Raw genomic sequence first — 17,816 nt, forward strand, 5'->3', positions numbered from 1 at the left:
CATAGAAATTCTCTCAGAGTACGTGATTCTATGAAATAACTCGGTACTAGACTCCTAATTATCCTGGTTGATTAAATGAATTCCAAGTCGAACAGGAATCCGAAACCGTCTGCCTGTCCACGAAACCTGAATATCTCTTAACATACGTCCATATGATCTTTTCGTTGCTTCTATATGAAAATAGACTCATCGAGCTTGAATACATAATTTATTCATCAATTAATTCCACTCTACTATTTTTTAGTGATTTTTCAATCTCATGTCACTGCTGTGCCAGCATCTGTTACGAAAGTAACTAGGTCCATTCATGCCTACTCCTTGATCCAACTCAATCGAACATTCATGCCATTTTCGCATGGCTTAAAGTTTACATACTAAAGTTCAAACACAACATAATAGCCTATACATGCCGAAATATTCTCCTAACCGACTAAGAAGAAAGTACCAAAACTTGCTATCCGGTGTGATGACTTCGATGACGGCCCGACACGCAAAAGAGATGTGTCCAAGAAACCTAGAATAGGTGACAAGGAAACACCGAGTGAGTTTATAACTCAGTAAGTCATAAGCTATGCACTACCATCCATCAATAACATTATCACAAGAGAAAACAAAATGGAACGAGGCTAATTACTCCATCCATTCCGAACCATACCATAGTTCCTCCGACCTATCGGTTTAATTTCATACCAATTTATGCATTCACAATCCACATACTCATCAATAGGATATTCGAGGCATTTTCATAAATCATTTTATTTTCGTTACAAACATACAACTAAACGGCCTTCACCATTCTACGATAAATTCATGTACGTGACTTCAAGTATATTTGTCACATAGGTTCAAACTTACCAAGCTCAACACCAAGTATAGACATAGCACCTATTAGCCATGAACTCAAGACACTTACCCGATCCGCTGTCCGTGATCGACTCAATAGCGTCGCACACTTAGTGTCCATAATGATTCAAGAATATATATTAAGTCGCACACTCAGTGCTATATAATCAACTCGCACACTTAGTGCTACATAATCAAACTCGCACACTTAGTGCTACATAGTCAACTCGCACACTTAGTGCTACATAGTCAAACTCGCACACTTAGTGCTACATAGTCAATTCGCACACTTAGTGCTGCACAATTTAAACCCGCACACGTAGCGCCAATCTCGTGGTCATAAATGTTTATACTCGCACATTTAGTGCCGAGATCAACAACTCAATACATCTCACCTCTTTTCTTTTCATTCAACACTTTCATCATCACATACGTACATGCATATATATATTTATTCATTCCATTCAGCATCATTACATAAACGTTATGACCATTTGAATTAATACCAACTATATGCTTAATGACTTACCTCGTGTTGGGTAAGACGGTTCCAACTCGGCTACTCGATGACCTTTTCTTTGCCTTTGCTCGATTCACCTCCTTTAACTCCTTGAGCTTAATCAATAATTTAACTAGTTTAACCACCTTGCTAAATATTTACAATCCAATTTCACATGTATATGTATGTTAGTATATTCGGCTAATAACCTCATGCAACTACCATATCATCAAAAATCTAATCACACATGCACATGCATTAGGTAAGTTACCTTTGCTAATTTTAAACCCAACATCACACAAGCTCTCAAGTGATGGCCGAATGCTTCTTTTGTTACCCAACTAATCATTCGACAATTTCATCCCCTTTACCACCCTTTTATGCCTAATTATCTAAATCAAGATAAGATCATCAACATGCCTAACCATAGCCGAATGTGCAACATTAATCTATCACCTCTATCTCTTAAATACTATCAAGTTCATTTACTTCTAATTTCTTAAGTTCAACATCTTAATGCCCATTATAGCCACTCCCATAATCTAAATTTAAAAATCGGCAACACCCACATTTCAACTATCTTAGCCGAATACTCCTCAACACTTAGACTAAAGTATGCACATTAAACTTAATACAACTTTCATTATTCCTTTCACCCTCAAACATAATTTATAAATCTTGCCCTTCCTTCCATGTTTCGGTCAATTATTCAAATTACCTCATAACATGAACATTCTTTTCAACTAATCTAGCATGACTCATTCGGCCTTAACAAAGAACCACTTTTCATACAAGGACAAAAATAAATCAAATGAACCTCCCATTTAAACCCCATTCTATCTTCTACTTACTCAATAATACATGTTTCTTAGTTCATATTCATCTATAACCATTTCAAATCACATACTACAAAACATCATCAATTTGGCATATAAGAACATAACCAAAGGTTTCTTGCAACACAACTCAAAAATCAACACATGGGTCATGTTATGAGCATCAAAACAACTCAACTTCACAAAAAAAATGCCAAAAGAACCACATGATATCATACCTTAATCTATAAACTCACTTGGCCGAATGTCCTAGCTTCCATTTTTCTTTTCTTTTCCTTATGGTTTCGGCAAGATGATAGAAAAGATGATGGAACTTTGTTTTTATCACCACTTACTAATATAAATTTATTATACATAATTCCCACCAAATATAAAAAAATGAAGACAAGGGAACACCATAATGCATGCGTATGTTGGCCGGCCATTCACATTCAAAAATGGTCTATTTGACATGCAAGTCCACTCTTTTGGTACATGCACTAATAGACCATTTTAAATTGGACTATCATATTTTCACCATGTCTCAAATCGATCCCTATTAACAATTTCTCATGCAATTGGTAAAATTAGGGAATGAAACTTCCACATACTCATGTTCACACATAATAAGCATAGAATATAGCAATTAATTATTTTACGACTCGGTCTTGTGGTCCCGAAACCACTTTCCGACTAGGGTCACATTAGGGCTGTCACAACTCTCCCCCACTTAAGAAATTTTCGTCCTCGAAAAGCTTACCAGTAAATAGGTTTGGGTATCGTTCTTTCATCGAACTCTCGTTTTCCCAAGTAGCTTCCTCGATCCCGTGTTTGAGCCATAACACCTTTACTAACGGAACCCTTTTGTTCCGCAACTCCTTCACTTCACGAGCTAGGATACACATCGGCTCTTCTTCATAACTCATATCGGCTTGAATTTCAACCTCCGACAGACTAATTATGTGCGAAGGATCAGATCTATAGCGTCGAAGCATCGAAACATGAAAGACATCGTGTATCCTTTCAAGTTCAGGGGGCAAAATCAATCTATATGCAACCGGACCAACTCGTTCGGAGATTTCGTACGGCCCAATGAATCTCGGGCTCAACTTGCCCTTACGGCCAAACCTGAGTACCTTTTTCCAAGGCGAAACTTTAAGGAACACTTTATCTCCCACCTGATATTCAATGTCCTTTCGTTTCAAGTCCGCATACGATTTCTGACGATCTGTGGCTGCCTTCAGACTTTCACGGATTACCTTTACTTTCTGTTCGGCATCTTTAATCAAATCAACTCCGAAAATTTTACTTTCACCGAGCTCGGTCCAAAACAATGGTGTACGGCATTTACGACCGTACAAAGCCTCGTAAGGTGCCATCTTAATACTTGATTGAAAACTATTGTTGTAAGCGAATTCAATCAAAGATAAATACCGTTCCCATGAACCACTAAACTCGAGGATGCAACATCTCAACATATCCTCAAGTATCTGAATCATCCGCTCGGATTGACCATCGGTTTGTGGATGAAAAGCGGTGCTAAAATGCAGCTTGGTACCCAACGCTTCTTGCAATTTCTTCCAAAATCGCGAGGTGAATCTCGGATCTCTATCCGACACGATAGAAATAGGTACTCCATGTAATCTCACAATCTGAGAAACATACAATTCGGCTAGTTTATCCAATGAAAAATCCGTACGCACAGGGATAAAGTGAGCCGACTTAGTCAGTCTATCAACAACAACCCAAATCGCATCCTTCTTACTTGTTGACAATGGTAGTCCGGACACAAAGTCCATTGTGACTCGATCCCATTTCCACTCGGGTATCATGATCGGCTGAAGTAATCCTGAAGGCACTTGATGTTCCGCTTTCACTTGTTGACATATTAAACATCTCGAAACAAAGTCGGAGATGTCCCGTTTCATACCATGCCACCAAAACCGTCGTTTCAAATCGTTGTACATTTTCGTACTCCCCGGGTGAATTGACATTCGGCTACAATGAGCTTCGTTCAGAATCATCGAAATGAGTTCTGAATTTCTTGGAACACACAACCGACTTCTGAACCTCAAACAATCGTCATCATCAATTTGAAATTCGGATTCCATATTCGGAATACATTCAGCCCGTTTTGCAACCAATTCATCGTCGACTTTCTGAGCTTCACTAATTTGATGAATCAATGATGGTTTGGCCTTTAATTCAGCTACTAACACATTGTCGGGTAGAACAGACAAGTGCACATTCATCGCTCGTAAAGCAAACAGCGATTTTCGGCTTAAGGCGTCCGCAACCACATTAGCCTTTCCCGGGTGGTAATCAATGACAAGCTCGTAATCTTTCAACAACTCAAGCCAACGTCTTTGTCGCAGATTTAAGTCTCTTTGAGTCATCAAATATTTGAGACTTTGGTGATCCGAAAATACATGGCACTTTTCGCCAAACAAATAATGTCGCCATATTTTCAAAGCAAATACGATGGCGGCTAGCTCGAGATCATGGGTTGGATAATTTCTCTCGTGTGGCTTCAATTGTCTCGACGCATAGGCCACAACTCGACCTTCTTGCATCAATACGCAACCCAACCCGAGTAGGGATGCGTCACTATAAATGACAAACTCTTTGCCTGATTCGGGTTGCACTAAAATTGGAGCTTCAGTCAAATGAGTTTTCAGTTGATCGAAGCCTTTCTGACATTTCTCCGTCCATTCAAACTTAGCATCCTTTTGAAGTAGCTTCGTCATTGGTGTGGCTATCATCGAGAAACCTTTGACAAATCGTCGGTAATAACCGGCGAGTCCCAAAAAGCTCCGAACCTCAGTAATACTTCTCGGAGGTTTCCAGTTAAGTATGGCTGAGATTTTGTTCGGGTCAACTCGAATACCCGATGCGGATACCACATGACCCAAGAAGCTAACCTCTCTTAACCAGAACTCACACTTACTGAACTTAGCATATAACTTCTTATCCCGCAAAACTTGCAACACTAATCTCAAGTGTTCAGCATGTTCGATCTCATCTCTTGAATAGACCAAGATGTCATCAATGAACACAACTACGAACCGATCCAAATATGGTCTGAAGATCCGATTCATCAAATCCATAAATACCGCAGGGGCATTAGTGAGCCCAAACGGCATCACTAAGAACTCGTAGTGACCATATCTCGTCCTGAAGGCAGTTTTGGGTATGTCCGATTCTCGAATTCGCAACTGATAATAGCCCGATCTCAGATCTATTTTTGAGAACATTGAGGCTCCCTTCAGTTGGTCGAACAAATCATCGATACGCGGTAACGGATACTTATTCTTTATCGTCACTTTATTCAGTTGACGATAGTCAATGCACAACCTCATGGTTCCGTCCTTCTTTTTCACGAACAATACTGGTGCACCCCAAGGTGAGAAACTCGGTCGAGCGAAACCTCTATCCGTCAACTCTTGCAATTGAGCTTTCAATTCTTTAACTCGGTTAGTGCCATACGATACGGAGCTATCGAAATTGGCGTAGTTCCAGGTACAAGCTCAATACCAAACTCTATCTCCCGAACAGGTGGCAAACCCGGTAACTCTTCAGGAAACACATCCGGGTATTCACAAACCACCGGCACAGATTCGGGTTTCTTTTCTAACTCTTTGTCATCAAGTACATACGCAAGGTATGCTTCGCACCCTTTTCTTACATATTTCTGGGCCAACATTGCTGATATTACAGCTGGCAACCCCCTTAAGTCCGCAGACTCAACTCGGATTATCTCGTTATTTGCGCACCTCAAATCGATAGTCTTACTTTTGCAATTCACAACCGCATCATGCGCGGTCAACCAATCCAAACCAAGAATAACATCAAATTCATCAAACGGCAAAAGCATCAAGTCCGCCGGAAAACAAGAACCTCGAATTACTAGGGGACATCTCTTACACACTTTGTCGACAAGCACGTAACGACCCAAGGGATTTGACACCCGAATTACGAACTCAGTAGACTCAACAGGTAGAGTCTTACTGGATGCTAAGGTTTCACATACATATGAATGAGTAGAGCCAGGGTCAATCAATGCAATCACATTAGTATCAAAGAGAGTAAAGGTACCAGTGATGACGTCAGGGGAGGATGCCTCCTCTCGTGCGCGAATGGCATATGCTCTAGCAGGAGTACGGTTCTCGGCTCGAACAGCCGTATCAGAGGTCCCTCTCTGACTACCACCCCTACCTCCTAAAATTCTCGGTGGTCTACCTCTAGTTGTCACTCCACTAGGTCTTGCACCTTGAATCTTATTCTTCTCATCAAGCTCCGTGCAATCTCTAATGAAGTGGTCCTTCGAACCGCATCCGTAACAGGCCCTGTTAATAGTCTTACCCCAACATTCACCTATGTGTCGTCTTCCACATTGGGGACATTCAGGTTTCTCTAGACGATTATTGCCCACACTAGCTACCGAAGTAGCTCGGGAGTCCGTCGATGGTCTTGCTCTGATGGAAATTCCCGCAGTCGTCCTCGACTTATTAGTGTCCTCCCTGAACTTCTTTACGGCTGAGAATGGAGCTTTACCCGTCGATCTTTTACGATAGTCTCTAGCCTCAAATTCAGCCTTCTTCTTCTCCTTTCCAAGTTCTTCCGCCTTGCAGGCTCGTTCGACTAGTGTTACGAATTCTTTTATTTCCAAAATACCCATTAGTAGCTTTAAATCTTCATTCAATCCTTCTTCGAATCTTTTGCACATAGCAACCTCATCAGCTACACACTCCCGGGCATACCTACTGAGTCTTACGAATTCATGTTCGTATTCAGATACTGTCATACGGCCTTGCTTAAGTTCCAAGAATTCCTTACGCTTTTGATCAATGAACCGTTGACTAATATATTTCTTTCGAAATTCCGTCTGAAAGAAGTCCCAAGTTACTCGTTCGTTTGGGACTATGGAAATCAGGGTCCTCCACCAATAGTAGGCTGAGTCCCGCAACAAGGATATAGCACACTTTAGACATTCATCGGGTGTGCATGACAGTTCATCAAACACCCGAATGGTGTTATCAAGCCAGAACTCGGCCCTTTCAGCATCATCAGTAACTATGGCCCTGAACTCCTCAGCCCCGCGCTTCCTAATCAAGTCTACAGGTGGCTTACTCAGCCTCATAGGATCAGTAACTGATGGCATTACTGCTCCGGGGGTGGATTATTCAAATTCGGGAATTGTTGGACAGCCGGATTGGTTCGGGCATACTGCGCGACCCATTCATTCATCATGGTAAAGAAGGCTTGTTTAGCCCCCTCACCTTGATTATTCGCAGATGACTGAGGTTCAACAGGCGGCGTCCCTTGTGCAGGAGCAGCCGCTACACTTTCAATGTCATCCGCCAAGGTTCTCTCTACACCGGGATCCATTTACTAATCAAAACATAAATTTTAACCGTCAGAAGTCATCACACAGTTAAACATTAACATTCGGCATGTATAGCTAGACTCATACGTGCTATGGTAGTCCTAGAACGACTAAACCATAGCTCTGATACCAATCAAATGTAACACCCCGAACCCGAGGTCGTCGCCGGAGTCAACACGAGGTGTTAACAGACTTCAACCCACTTAAAAAAAATTTTCCAGACAAGCTGCCAGTCTGCGTACTAGTCGGAAAAAAAAATCATATCTCGAGTTCTGAAACTCGAAATCCAGTTTCATAAATTTTCCCTGAAAATAGACTCATATGCCCGTCTACACATTTTTTTCTAGAATTTTTGGTCGGACCAATTAGTACAGTTTATTAGTCAAAGTCTCCCATGTTACAGGGATCGACTACATTGACCTTTGTGCATTACGACTTGGATATCTCCCTGCACAGAGTTTCAACACTGATGCCGTTTGTTTCTACAGAAACTAGACTCAGAGAGGAATCTATACATATATGGTATGACTCCTAATTACTCTGGTTGATTTATAATGAATTTCCAAAGTCGGAACAGGGAATCCAGAATCCGTTCTGGCCCTGTCTCACGAGAACTGAATATCTCTTAACATACTGTCCATATGATCTTTTCGTTGCTTCTATATGAAAATAGACTCATCGAGCTTGAATACATAATTTATTCATCAACTAATTCCACTCCTACTATTTTTTAGTGATTTTTCAATCTCATATCACTGCTGCTGCCAGCATCTGTTACGAAAGTAACTAGGTCCATTTCATGCCTACTCCTTGATCCAACTCAATCGAACATTCATGCCATTTTCGCATGGCTTAAAGTTTACATACTAAAGTTCAAACACAACATAATAGCCTATACATGCCGAAATATTCTCCTAAGCCGACTAAGAAGAAAGTACCAAAACTTGCTATCCGGTGTGATGACTTCGATGACGGCCCGACCACGCAAAAAGAGATGTGTCCAAGAAACCTAGAATAGGTGACAAGGAAACACCGAGTGAGTTTATAACTCAGTAAGTCATAAGCTATGCACTACCATCCATCAATAACATTATCACAAGAGAAAACAAAATGGAACGAGGCTAATTACTCCATCCATTCCGAACCATACCATAGTTCCTCCGACCTATCGGTTTAATTTCATACCAATTTATGCATTCACAATCCACATACTCATCAATAGGATATTCGAGGCATTTTCATAAATCATTTTATTTTCGTTACAAACATACAACTAAACGGCCTTTCACCGATTCTACGATAAATTTCATGTACGTGACTTCAAGTATATTTGTCACATAGGTTCAAACTTACCAAGCTCAACACCAAGTATAGACATAGCACCTATTAGCCATGAACTCAAGACACTTACCCGATCCGCTGTCCGTGATTGACTCAATAGCGTCGCACACTTAGTGTCCATAATGATTCAAGAATATATATTAAGTCCGCACACTCAGTGCTATATAATCAACTCGCACACTTAGTGCTACATAATCAAACTCGCACACTTAGTGCTACATAGTCAACTCGCACACTTAGTGCTACATAGTCAAACTCGCACACTTAGTGCTACATAGTCAATTCGCACACTTAGTGCTGCACAATTTAAACCCGCACACGTAGCGCCAATCTCGTGGTCATAAATGTTTACACTCGCACATTTAGTGCCGAGATCAACAACTCAATACATCTCACCTCTTTTCTTTTCATTCAACACTTTCATCATCACATACGTACATGCATATATATATTTATTCATTCCATTCAGCATCATTACATAAACGTTATGACCATTTGAATTAATACCAACTATATGCTTAATGACTTACCTCGTGTTGGGTAAGACGGTTCCAACTCGGCTACTCGATGACCTTTTCTTTGCCCTTGCTCGATTCACCTCCTTTAACTCCTCGAGCTTAATCAATAATTTAACTAGTTTAACCACCTTGCTAAATATTTACAATCCAATTTCACATGTATATGTATGTTAGTATATTCGGCTAATAACCTCATGCAACTACCATATCATCAAAAATCTAATCACACATGCACATGCATTAGGTAAGTTACCTTTGCTAATTTTAAACCCAACATCACACAAGCTCTCAAGTGATGGCCGAATGCTTCTTTTGTTACCCAACTAATCATTCGACAATTTCATCCCCTTTACCACCCTTTTATGCCTAATTATCTAAATCAAGATAAGATCATCAACATGCCTAACCATAGCCGAATGTGCAACATTAATCTATCACCTCTATCTCTTAAATACTATCAAGTTCATTTACTTCTAATTTCTTAAGTTCAACATCTTAATGCCCATTATAACCACTCCCATAATCTAAATTTAAAAATCGGCAACACCCACATTTCAACTATCTTAGCCGAATACTCCTCAACACTTAGACTAAAGTATGCACATTAAACTTAATACAACTTCCATTATTCCTTTCACCCTCAAACATAATTTATAAATCTTGCCCTTCCTTCCATGTTTCGGTCAATTATTCAAATTACCTCATAACATGAACATTCTTTTCAACTAATCTAGCATGACTCATTCGGCCTTAACAAAGAACCACTTTTCATACAATGACAAAAATAAATCAAATGAACCTCCCATTTAAACCCCATTCTATCTTTTACTTACTCAATAATACATGTTTCTTAGTTCATATTCATCTATAACCATTTCAAATCACATACTACAGAACATCATCAATTTGGCATATAAGAACATAACCAAAGGTTTCTTGCAACACAACTCAAAAATCAACACATGGGTCATGTTATGAGCATCAAAACAACTCAACTTCACAAAAAAAATGCCAAAAGAACCACATGATATCATACCTTAATCTATAAACTCACTTGGCCGAATGTCCTAGCTTCCATTTTTCTTTTCTTTTCCTTATGGTTTCGGCAAGATGATGGAACTTTGTTTTTATCACCACTTACTAATATAAATTTATTATACATAATTCCCACCAAATATAAAAAAATGAAGACAAGGGAACACCATAATGCATGCGTATGTTGGCCGGCCATTCATATTCAAAAATGGTCTATTTGACATGCAAGTCCACTCTTTTTGGTACATGCACTAATAGACCATTTTAAATTGGACTATCATATTTTCACCATGTCTCAAATCGATCCCTATTAACAATTTCTCATGCAATTGGTAAAATTAGGGAATGAAACTTCCACATACTCATGTTCACACATAATAAGCATAGAATATAGCAATTAATTATTTTACGACTCGGTCTTGTGGTCCCGAAACCACTTTCCGACTAGGGTCACATTAGGGCTGTCACAATCATGCTAACTTACATTGTGTAATTGAACATGGAATCCATGAAATGGTGAGTTCATGATTAGTTGAAAATGAGCTTATGATAGTTATCATCATATTGCACTAAAACAGTTTTGGACAGCAGCAGTAGTCTGATTTTGAAAATCTACCAAAAATTGTGGAAATCTAATTAGCGACTGAATAAAATATTAAATTAAAGATTATTGAGTTTAGTTTCACATAGAGGAAACTATGTAAGCAAAAGAATTTCATATTTTGAGATATTTGAATTTTTGTGGGATAGGGTCAGAGTGATTTTAGGCTCCCTTGTCTTAACCTTGGAAAATCACTAAAAATTGTACAAGAATAATTATGGGTTAGAACTGATATGACTAAGTTCCCAATGAATCTATTTTCAATATAAATAAACGGAATCATCATCTGAATTCCATACGATGAGATAATTAATTTTTAGTGAAGAAGGGTTTAAACTGTCAAATAGCAGTATAAGGGAGACTTTAAAGAATAAACTATACTTATTAGCTAGACCAAAAATTCTGAAAATTTTATGGTAAGCAGATATGTGAGTTTAGTTTCAGGGAAAATTATAGGATATTAATTTGGAGCTTCGTATCTTAATATATTAATAATTTAGTGACTATAACTCGAGTTGACAGCTTGACTGGAATATGAGCAAATAGTGGAATTATGTGCAACTTCGATTGTGTTACCATGAGAATATGTTGTAAGAATTTGGCAAAAACACGTTAATAAATTGCTTATTATTAGTTTCGTACAGACTTACTAAGCTATAAAGCTTACCCCTTCCTTTCCATTTCTTTAGTGTTCTCAGGTTAGCTCGGGGTTGGAGATCGTTGGAGGCAGCACACACTATCAAATTATCAAGTTGAGGTATTAATAAACCTTAAGTGTTTTGAAGTGAGTGGCATGTATAGAGACTTAGTACTTTATGATATGTGTTTCATGATTTGGCCAATTGAATTGGCTTATAATGATTCATTTGTATAGAGCCATGAGATATGACTCATATTTGATCATTGGGTTGTAAACGTAACTGATTTTGCATGACTAATCTAATGTCTTGATGATGTGCATGTTGTGATGGCTTGGCATCGATGAATGTATGATATGGTATGCATATTTGATGGATGAACTTTGAACAATAGATGTGACCATATTCTTAGTATAAAAGTGTAAATTTAGAGTAAGTTAATGATGTTATAAAGAATGGAATTAGTGTGGAATGTCTTATGGAAACATGTTAATGTGAGTGTGTGATATGTGACATTAAGGATATGAATTAGACATGACTATGAAAGCTAGATGACTAAGTTGAGAATATCAGCACGAAGACAACCATGGTATAAGGGTATAAGTGGTAGTGAAAATGACAAGGCCAAATGAATATGATTTGGTATGTCTAGACTTGATATAAAAGGAGTATGAGAAACACAAGTATGATGACATGCAAATGCTATGTTTGTGACTTAATTGAGGATGTCTAATCATTAAATGGATGCCATGTTATATATCCTTGATGTTGTATAAATGTGTGAGGAATTATGGTTGACCAAAGCTTGGAAAATAACCTAAGTGTCGGCCACACGAGCAGAGACACGACCGTGTGTCTCAGCCGTGTGGGGAACACGGCCTTAGCACAAAGGTGTGTGACTTGGCCGTGTGACCCCATTTTGTTGCTAACGTCATAAATAGAGAGTTACACTAGCTGAGGACACGAACGTGTCCTAAGCCACACGGACGCGTGACTCTCTAAACATGGAAAATTTCTTCAAGTGTTGGAAAATTTTTAAAAGTTCTTGGTTTAGTCCCGAACCACCCCCGTTGTGTGTTTTGGGCCTCGTAGGCCTGTATAAGGGATGATATGCATGTGTTTGAATGTTTTTGAATTGGTTGAAATTCTATGGCCCAGTTTTACATGTATGTGTATGTTTAAGTCTGGTAATGCCTAGTATCCTATCCCGGCGTTGGACACGGGTAAGGGGTGTTACACGTGTGGCCTGGATGTGTCCTCACATGGCCAACAGACACGCCCATTCACTGGCCGTGTATGAGGCCATGCCAAAACTGTAGGGTATACTAACTTATGCGACACAGCCAAGTCACACGCCCATGTGTGAGGCCGTGTGGAGTATACTAAATTGATTTTAATTTCAACACTAGGGGACACAGGACCGTGTACATGACCGTGTATCATACACGGCTGAGACACACGCCCGTGTCTCTGCCTGTGTGGATAAAAATAGGCTATTTACCAAGCCTATTTGCTACCCAAACTTGCATAAACCTACATCAACCCAATTGGCACCAAGACATAGCATAATAGGCATTTTAAAATAACCAATTCAAACATAATTCATGCACATTCAATGCTCCCATTCTCTATACACCTTAATCACAGAACATGTTATTATTTAGCCTAATTCCACAAATATACCATTTTTCAGAACTCAACCATTTGACACTAATAATACCTATTACTCATCATCTAACACATATATATACAAAACATAAACACATATATATATGATTCAAACATACCAAAATAACCCTAAATAAGCCATCACTCATGGCTATATATACAAACCAAAACATGAATATTTACAAGCCAATTCCAAATGGCCAAAATTTTTACCATCACATAACCAAAATGACCAAAAGTCCCTATACATGCCATATACTTAAAGCATAAGCTCAAAAAGTACCAAAGTAATAATAGGATAGTGTGACGAAATCTTCGACGATCCCCGAATCCGAGCTAGCTTTGAAGTCACTATAAAACATGGAAAAATAAATAAAGTAAGCTATATAGCTTAGTAAGCTCATATGAAATAAATTAAATCTTAACATAAATATACAAATCGTCAATTTGAACATATCAACATGTAATTCATTTAACTAACAAACCTTTCACATTTTCAAACATAATCTTATAAATGAACTTCTCAACTTTTTCGATTTAAGCTTATATGGTTCATGTACATACCTGTACCATCTCGTATCAATCTCATACACAATTAATCTTTCATTTACCCGTTGAACCATTCGGCATACTATCGGATACATGGGGAACTTGCACCTGAAGTGCCACATATATAGCCGAAGCTATCTTAATCTTATATCACGTAAACTGCTCACACTAGAGCTATCAACGGGCCTGCTCACACAAGTTGTGGGTCAAAACATAGCTACACGATGCTGCTCACACAAGTTGTCAAGTATTCGCAATACATGGCAGTATACTCAGCCACCGCAATACAAGTTGTCAAGTACACGGATCACATAATCACATTAATTCCCTAATGAAATGTCATTAGTATCCAAATCTATTCCTAAGGTTCAACCTGGATTTCAAATGTCGAATCATCGTCGAATCATTGTTGAAAGTATCCATAGTCTCGTAATTACAGTTTATGCAATATCAAAGCATTTAAAATACATTTATAATGAAATTTATCACATACGCATTTACCTCGGATGTAAAAACGGCTAAACTAGTCGATTAATCGAGAATTTTGTTTTTCCCTTGATCTAGATCCTAGTTTCGCTATTCTTGATCTATATGTAATCAAAATTAACTTATTTAATCATCTCTTTGTTCAATTTAGTCCAAAATTCACTTTAAGACATTTTTTACATAATTTCCCCTAATGTTTCATTTAGTCCTTATTTCACAAAAACACAAATTCATGCAATTTAACCACAACCCATGCTAGCTGAATTACTATTATACCCCTAGTAGCCCATACTAATTTAACCCCTAAATTTGCACATTTCACAATTTAGCCCTAATTTGCATTTTCATTAAAAATCACTTAACAAAACTTGTATATCATCAACAAGCATTCATAATCTATCAAGAAAATTCAAGATACATGATTATTAATTAATGGAAGCATTCAAAATCTTTAACAGTTTTGCAAATTAGTCCATGGGCTAGCTAGACCTAGTTGCAATGATCTCAAAAACACAGAAATTATTAAAAACGGATCAAAAACACATACCTAATTGAAGGAAATTAGATTTTTGAAATTTTAGCACAAAAATGGCTAGGTTTTCTTCTACAATCGGCGGAGAAAAGAAAATAAAGAATGAAATTTTGTTTTGGTTTTATTTAATTATCATTTCAATTATCATTTACCATATTAACCTTAATGATAATTCATTAATAACATCCAAATGATGTCCATCTATGTCCACTTATATTTAAAATGGTCTAATTACAACATAAGAACAAGATTCCATAGCTATTAGATACCTTTAGCTAATGGAACTCCACTTTTACACTTTACGCGATTTAGTAATTTTTATCGAATTAAGCATTTAAACGATAAAATTTCTTAACGAAAATTTCACACGATCATATTTTTATGCCGTAAACATTAAAATAATATTAAAATAAATATTTTGACCTCAGATTTGTGGCTCCAAAACCACTGTTCTGATTTGACTAAAAACGAACTGTTACAGTGTGTGCGACACAGCCTGGAACATGAGCTTGTGTCTTAGCCATGTGAACCCTGAACCTAATTTTTGAAAATTAAATTTATCACATGACCTACTCACACGAGCGTGTTACTGGCCCTGTGGCACAAGTCAGTGAGTTACACGAGGTTGAACACTGCTTGCAGGATGGGCGTGTTTTAAGGTCAGACGGGCATGTCCCTTGGACCACATGGGCGTGTGAACCCATTAACTTGGAAAAATTTTAAAATGTCACGAGAAATTTTTAGAGTTCCCAATTAAGTCCTGATTCGATTCTAAAGCTCATATTAGGCTTCGAGGCTCTATTTATGGGACATTATGAATAATTTCAGTAAATGAATAAAATATGACGTGAATTATTTGTAAATATTCTGAAAACTCTAGTAATGCTCCGTAACCCTGTTTTAGCGACGGATACGGGTTAGAGGTGTTACATTTAATGGTATCAAAGCTATCGTTTAGTCAGTTCTCAGACTAAACATAGCATATGTGGAGTCTAGAAATACATGCCATTATATAACCTGTGATAGTGTGATATCTCCCAACTCAGATGAAAATTGTTTTACAAATAGATAGAGATGCTTTCCAACTGAGCTAATTCCGATACTGCTAAAAGTGATACTTATGTGCCTAAGTAAAAATGTTACTAATGATGAAACAAATTCGAAAAGGTATGGATAAATGTTTTATAGTACATGAGAATGATAAATGTTATGATATATGAGTATATACATAAAGGTTAAATTGTGAGGCTTTACGATCTCCACCTCCTCACCTGTAGAGTTTTATACAATGGAATTCACAAGACTTATAATGATTTAGTTCAGAGATGTGGAACTGAAGAGTTCAGTGGTTGAACGATAAATAAAGCAGTTAAAACTAAGAATGGGTTAGTAAATAAAAATGGGTTCTGAAGAGAGATATCAGATTTTTCTGAAAACTATTTGAGATACACGATGTCACTATTAAAGAAAGAAGTTATTTATGAGAAATTGATTTATTTAGATATGGTATCTATAGAATGGGTTAACTGAAAATTTCTTCCGAATAAGCTTCGTGAGTGAATTGAATGATGTGAGATTATTGATGACTATAAATATTAGTGGATTAGTGATGAAATTGCAAAAATATTTGAATAAAACTGTTATAATCGGGTATGTTACAGCAATCTCTTTTGGGTATTCTATATGGGTATTCTATATGTACTGTCATTCTTAGAGATATATGTAACTGTTCATGTTCAGATGCTATAATCATTATATAGAAAGGTTTGCTAAACATGGTAATAGACAAAAATTATTGCAAGTCTGATTGAATCATAAGTGATATTCCTTTATTTTTCTTTGGTTTTTCCAAGACATTATGGGTGATAGAAGACTTGATGATAAGATTCGTATAATACTATTTTCTACTTCTATTGGTTGAAGTTCTGAATGGCAAATGGAACTCCACTTTTACACTTTACGCGATTTAGTCCTTTTTATCGAATTAAGCATTTAAACGATAAAATTTCTTAACGAAAATTTCACACAATCATATCTTTATGCCATAAACATTAAAATAATATTAAAATAAATATTTTGACCTCAGATTTGTGGCTCCAAAACCACTGTTCTGATTTGACTAAAAACGAACTGTTACAGTGTGTACGACACAGCCTAGAACATGAGCGTGTGTCTTAACTGTGTGAACTGTAACACCCCAAACCCGGCCTAGACGTTATGACCGGATCCGACGTGCCACATCAAAAACATTAAAATCAATTTTCCATTCTAAGTTCAGAAAATCGTACTTGATGTTCAAAGGTTTAATTCATTAAGGGTTAAAGTGAATGGAAGCTGTGCACCAAGTAGGAAACCGGAAAAGAGGAGGTGAGTCCATCAGACTGCTTAAGTACCAAGCTCTTTCGGATTCAATCCTAGACATGCACACCGCCATTGCCACACTCCAACATCGTGTATTTCCTTAAGTTACCTTTGTAATTATGTTCATTTTAAACTAAAACATATTTAATTTTGGGAAAACGTTATCATAGTAGAAGCCTTGTTCGAGATCGTGTTACTTTAAAATCAATTTATGGTTTTTGAAAACGAACCCTAGATCTAGCCCATTTTGATAGTTAATATAATTTAAGATCATCATGATAAGTTATAAATCAAAACCACCCCCCCCAAAAAAAAAGAAATAATCATAAGCGGCCTTATTACATAACAAAACCCAAATCATCAAAGTAAAGAAAATTGAAGTCCAAATCACCAGAAGAAATCCATATTACAGAACGAGTGGCCACTCCGAATCCCTCGCAGCTCCAAGCCCACTATGGTTGGGGATTACCTGCATGGATGAAGATAGGGGATGAGTTTGGGGAAACTCAGTGTGTAAAATTAACCTAACCATAACCCATATCAG

This window comes from Gossypium hirsutum, chromosome A04 (genome assembly GCF_007990345.1).
Source record: "Gossypium hirsutum isolate 1008001.06 chromosome A04, Gossypium_hirsutum_v2.1, whole genome shotgun sequence".
Classification (NCBI taxonomy): domain Eukaryota; kingdom Viridiplantae; phylum Streptophyta; class Magnoliopsida; order Malvales; family Malvaceae; genus Gossypium; species Gossypium hirsutum.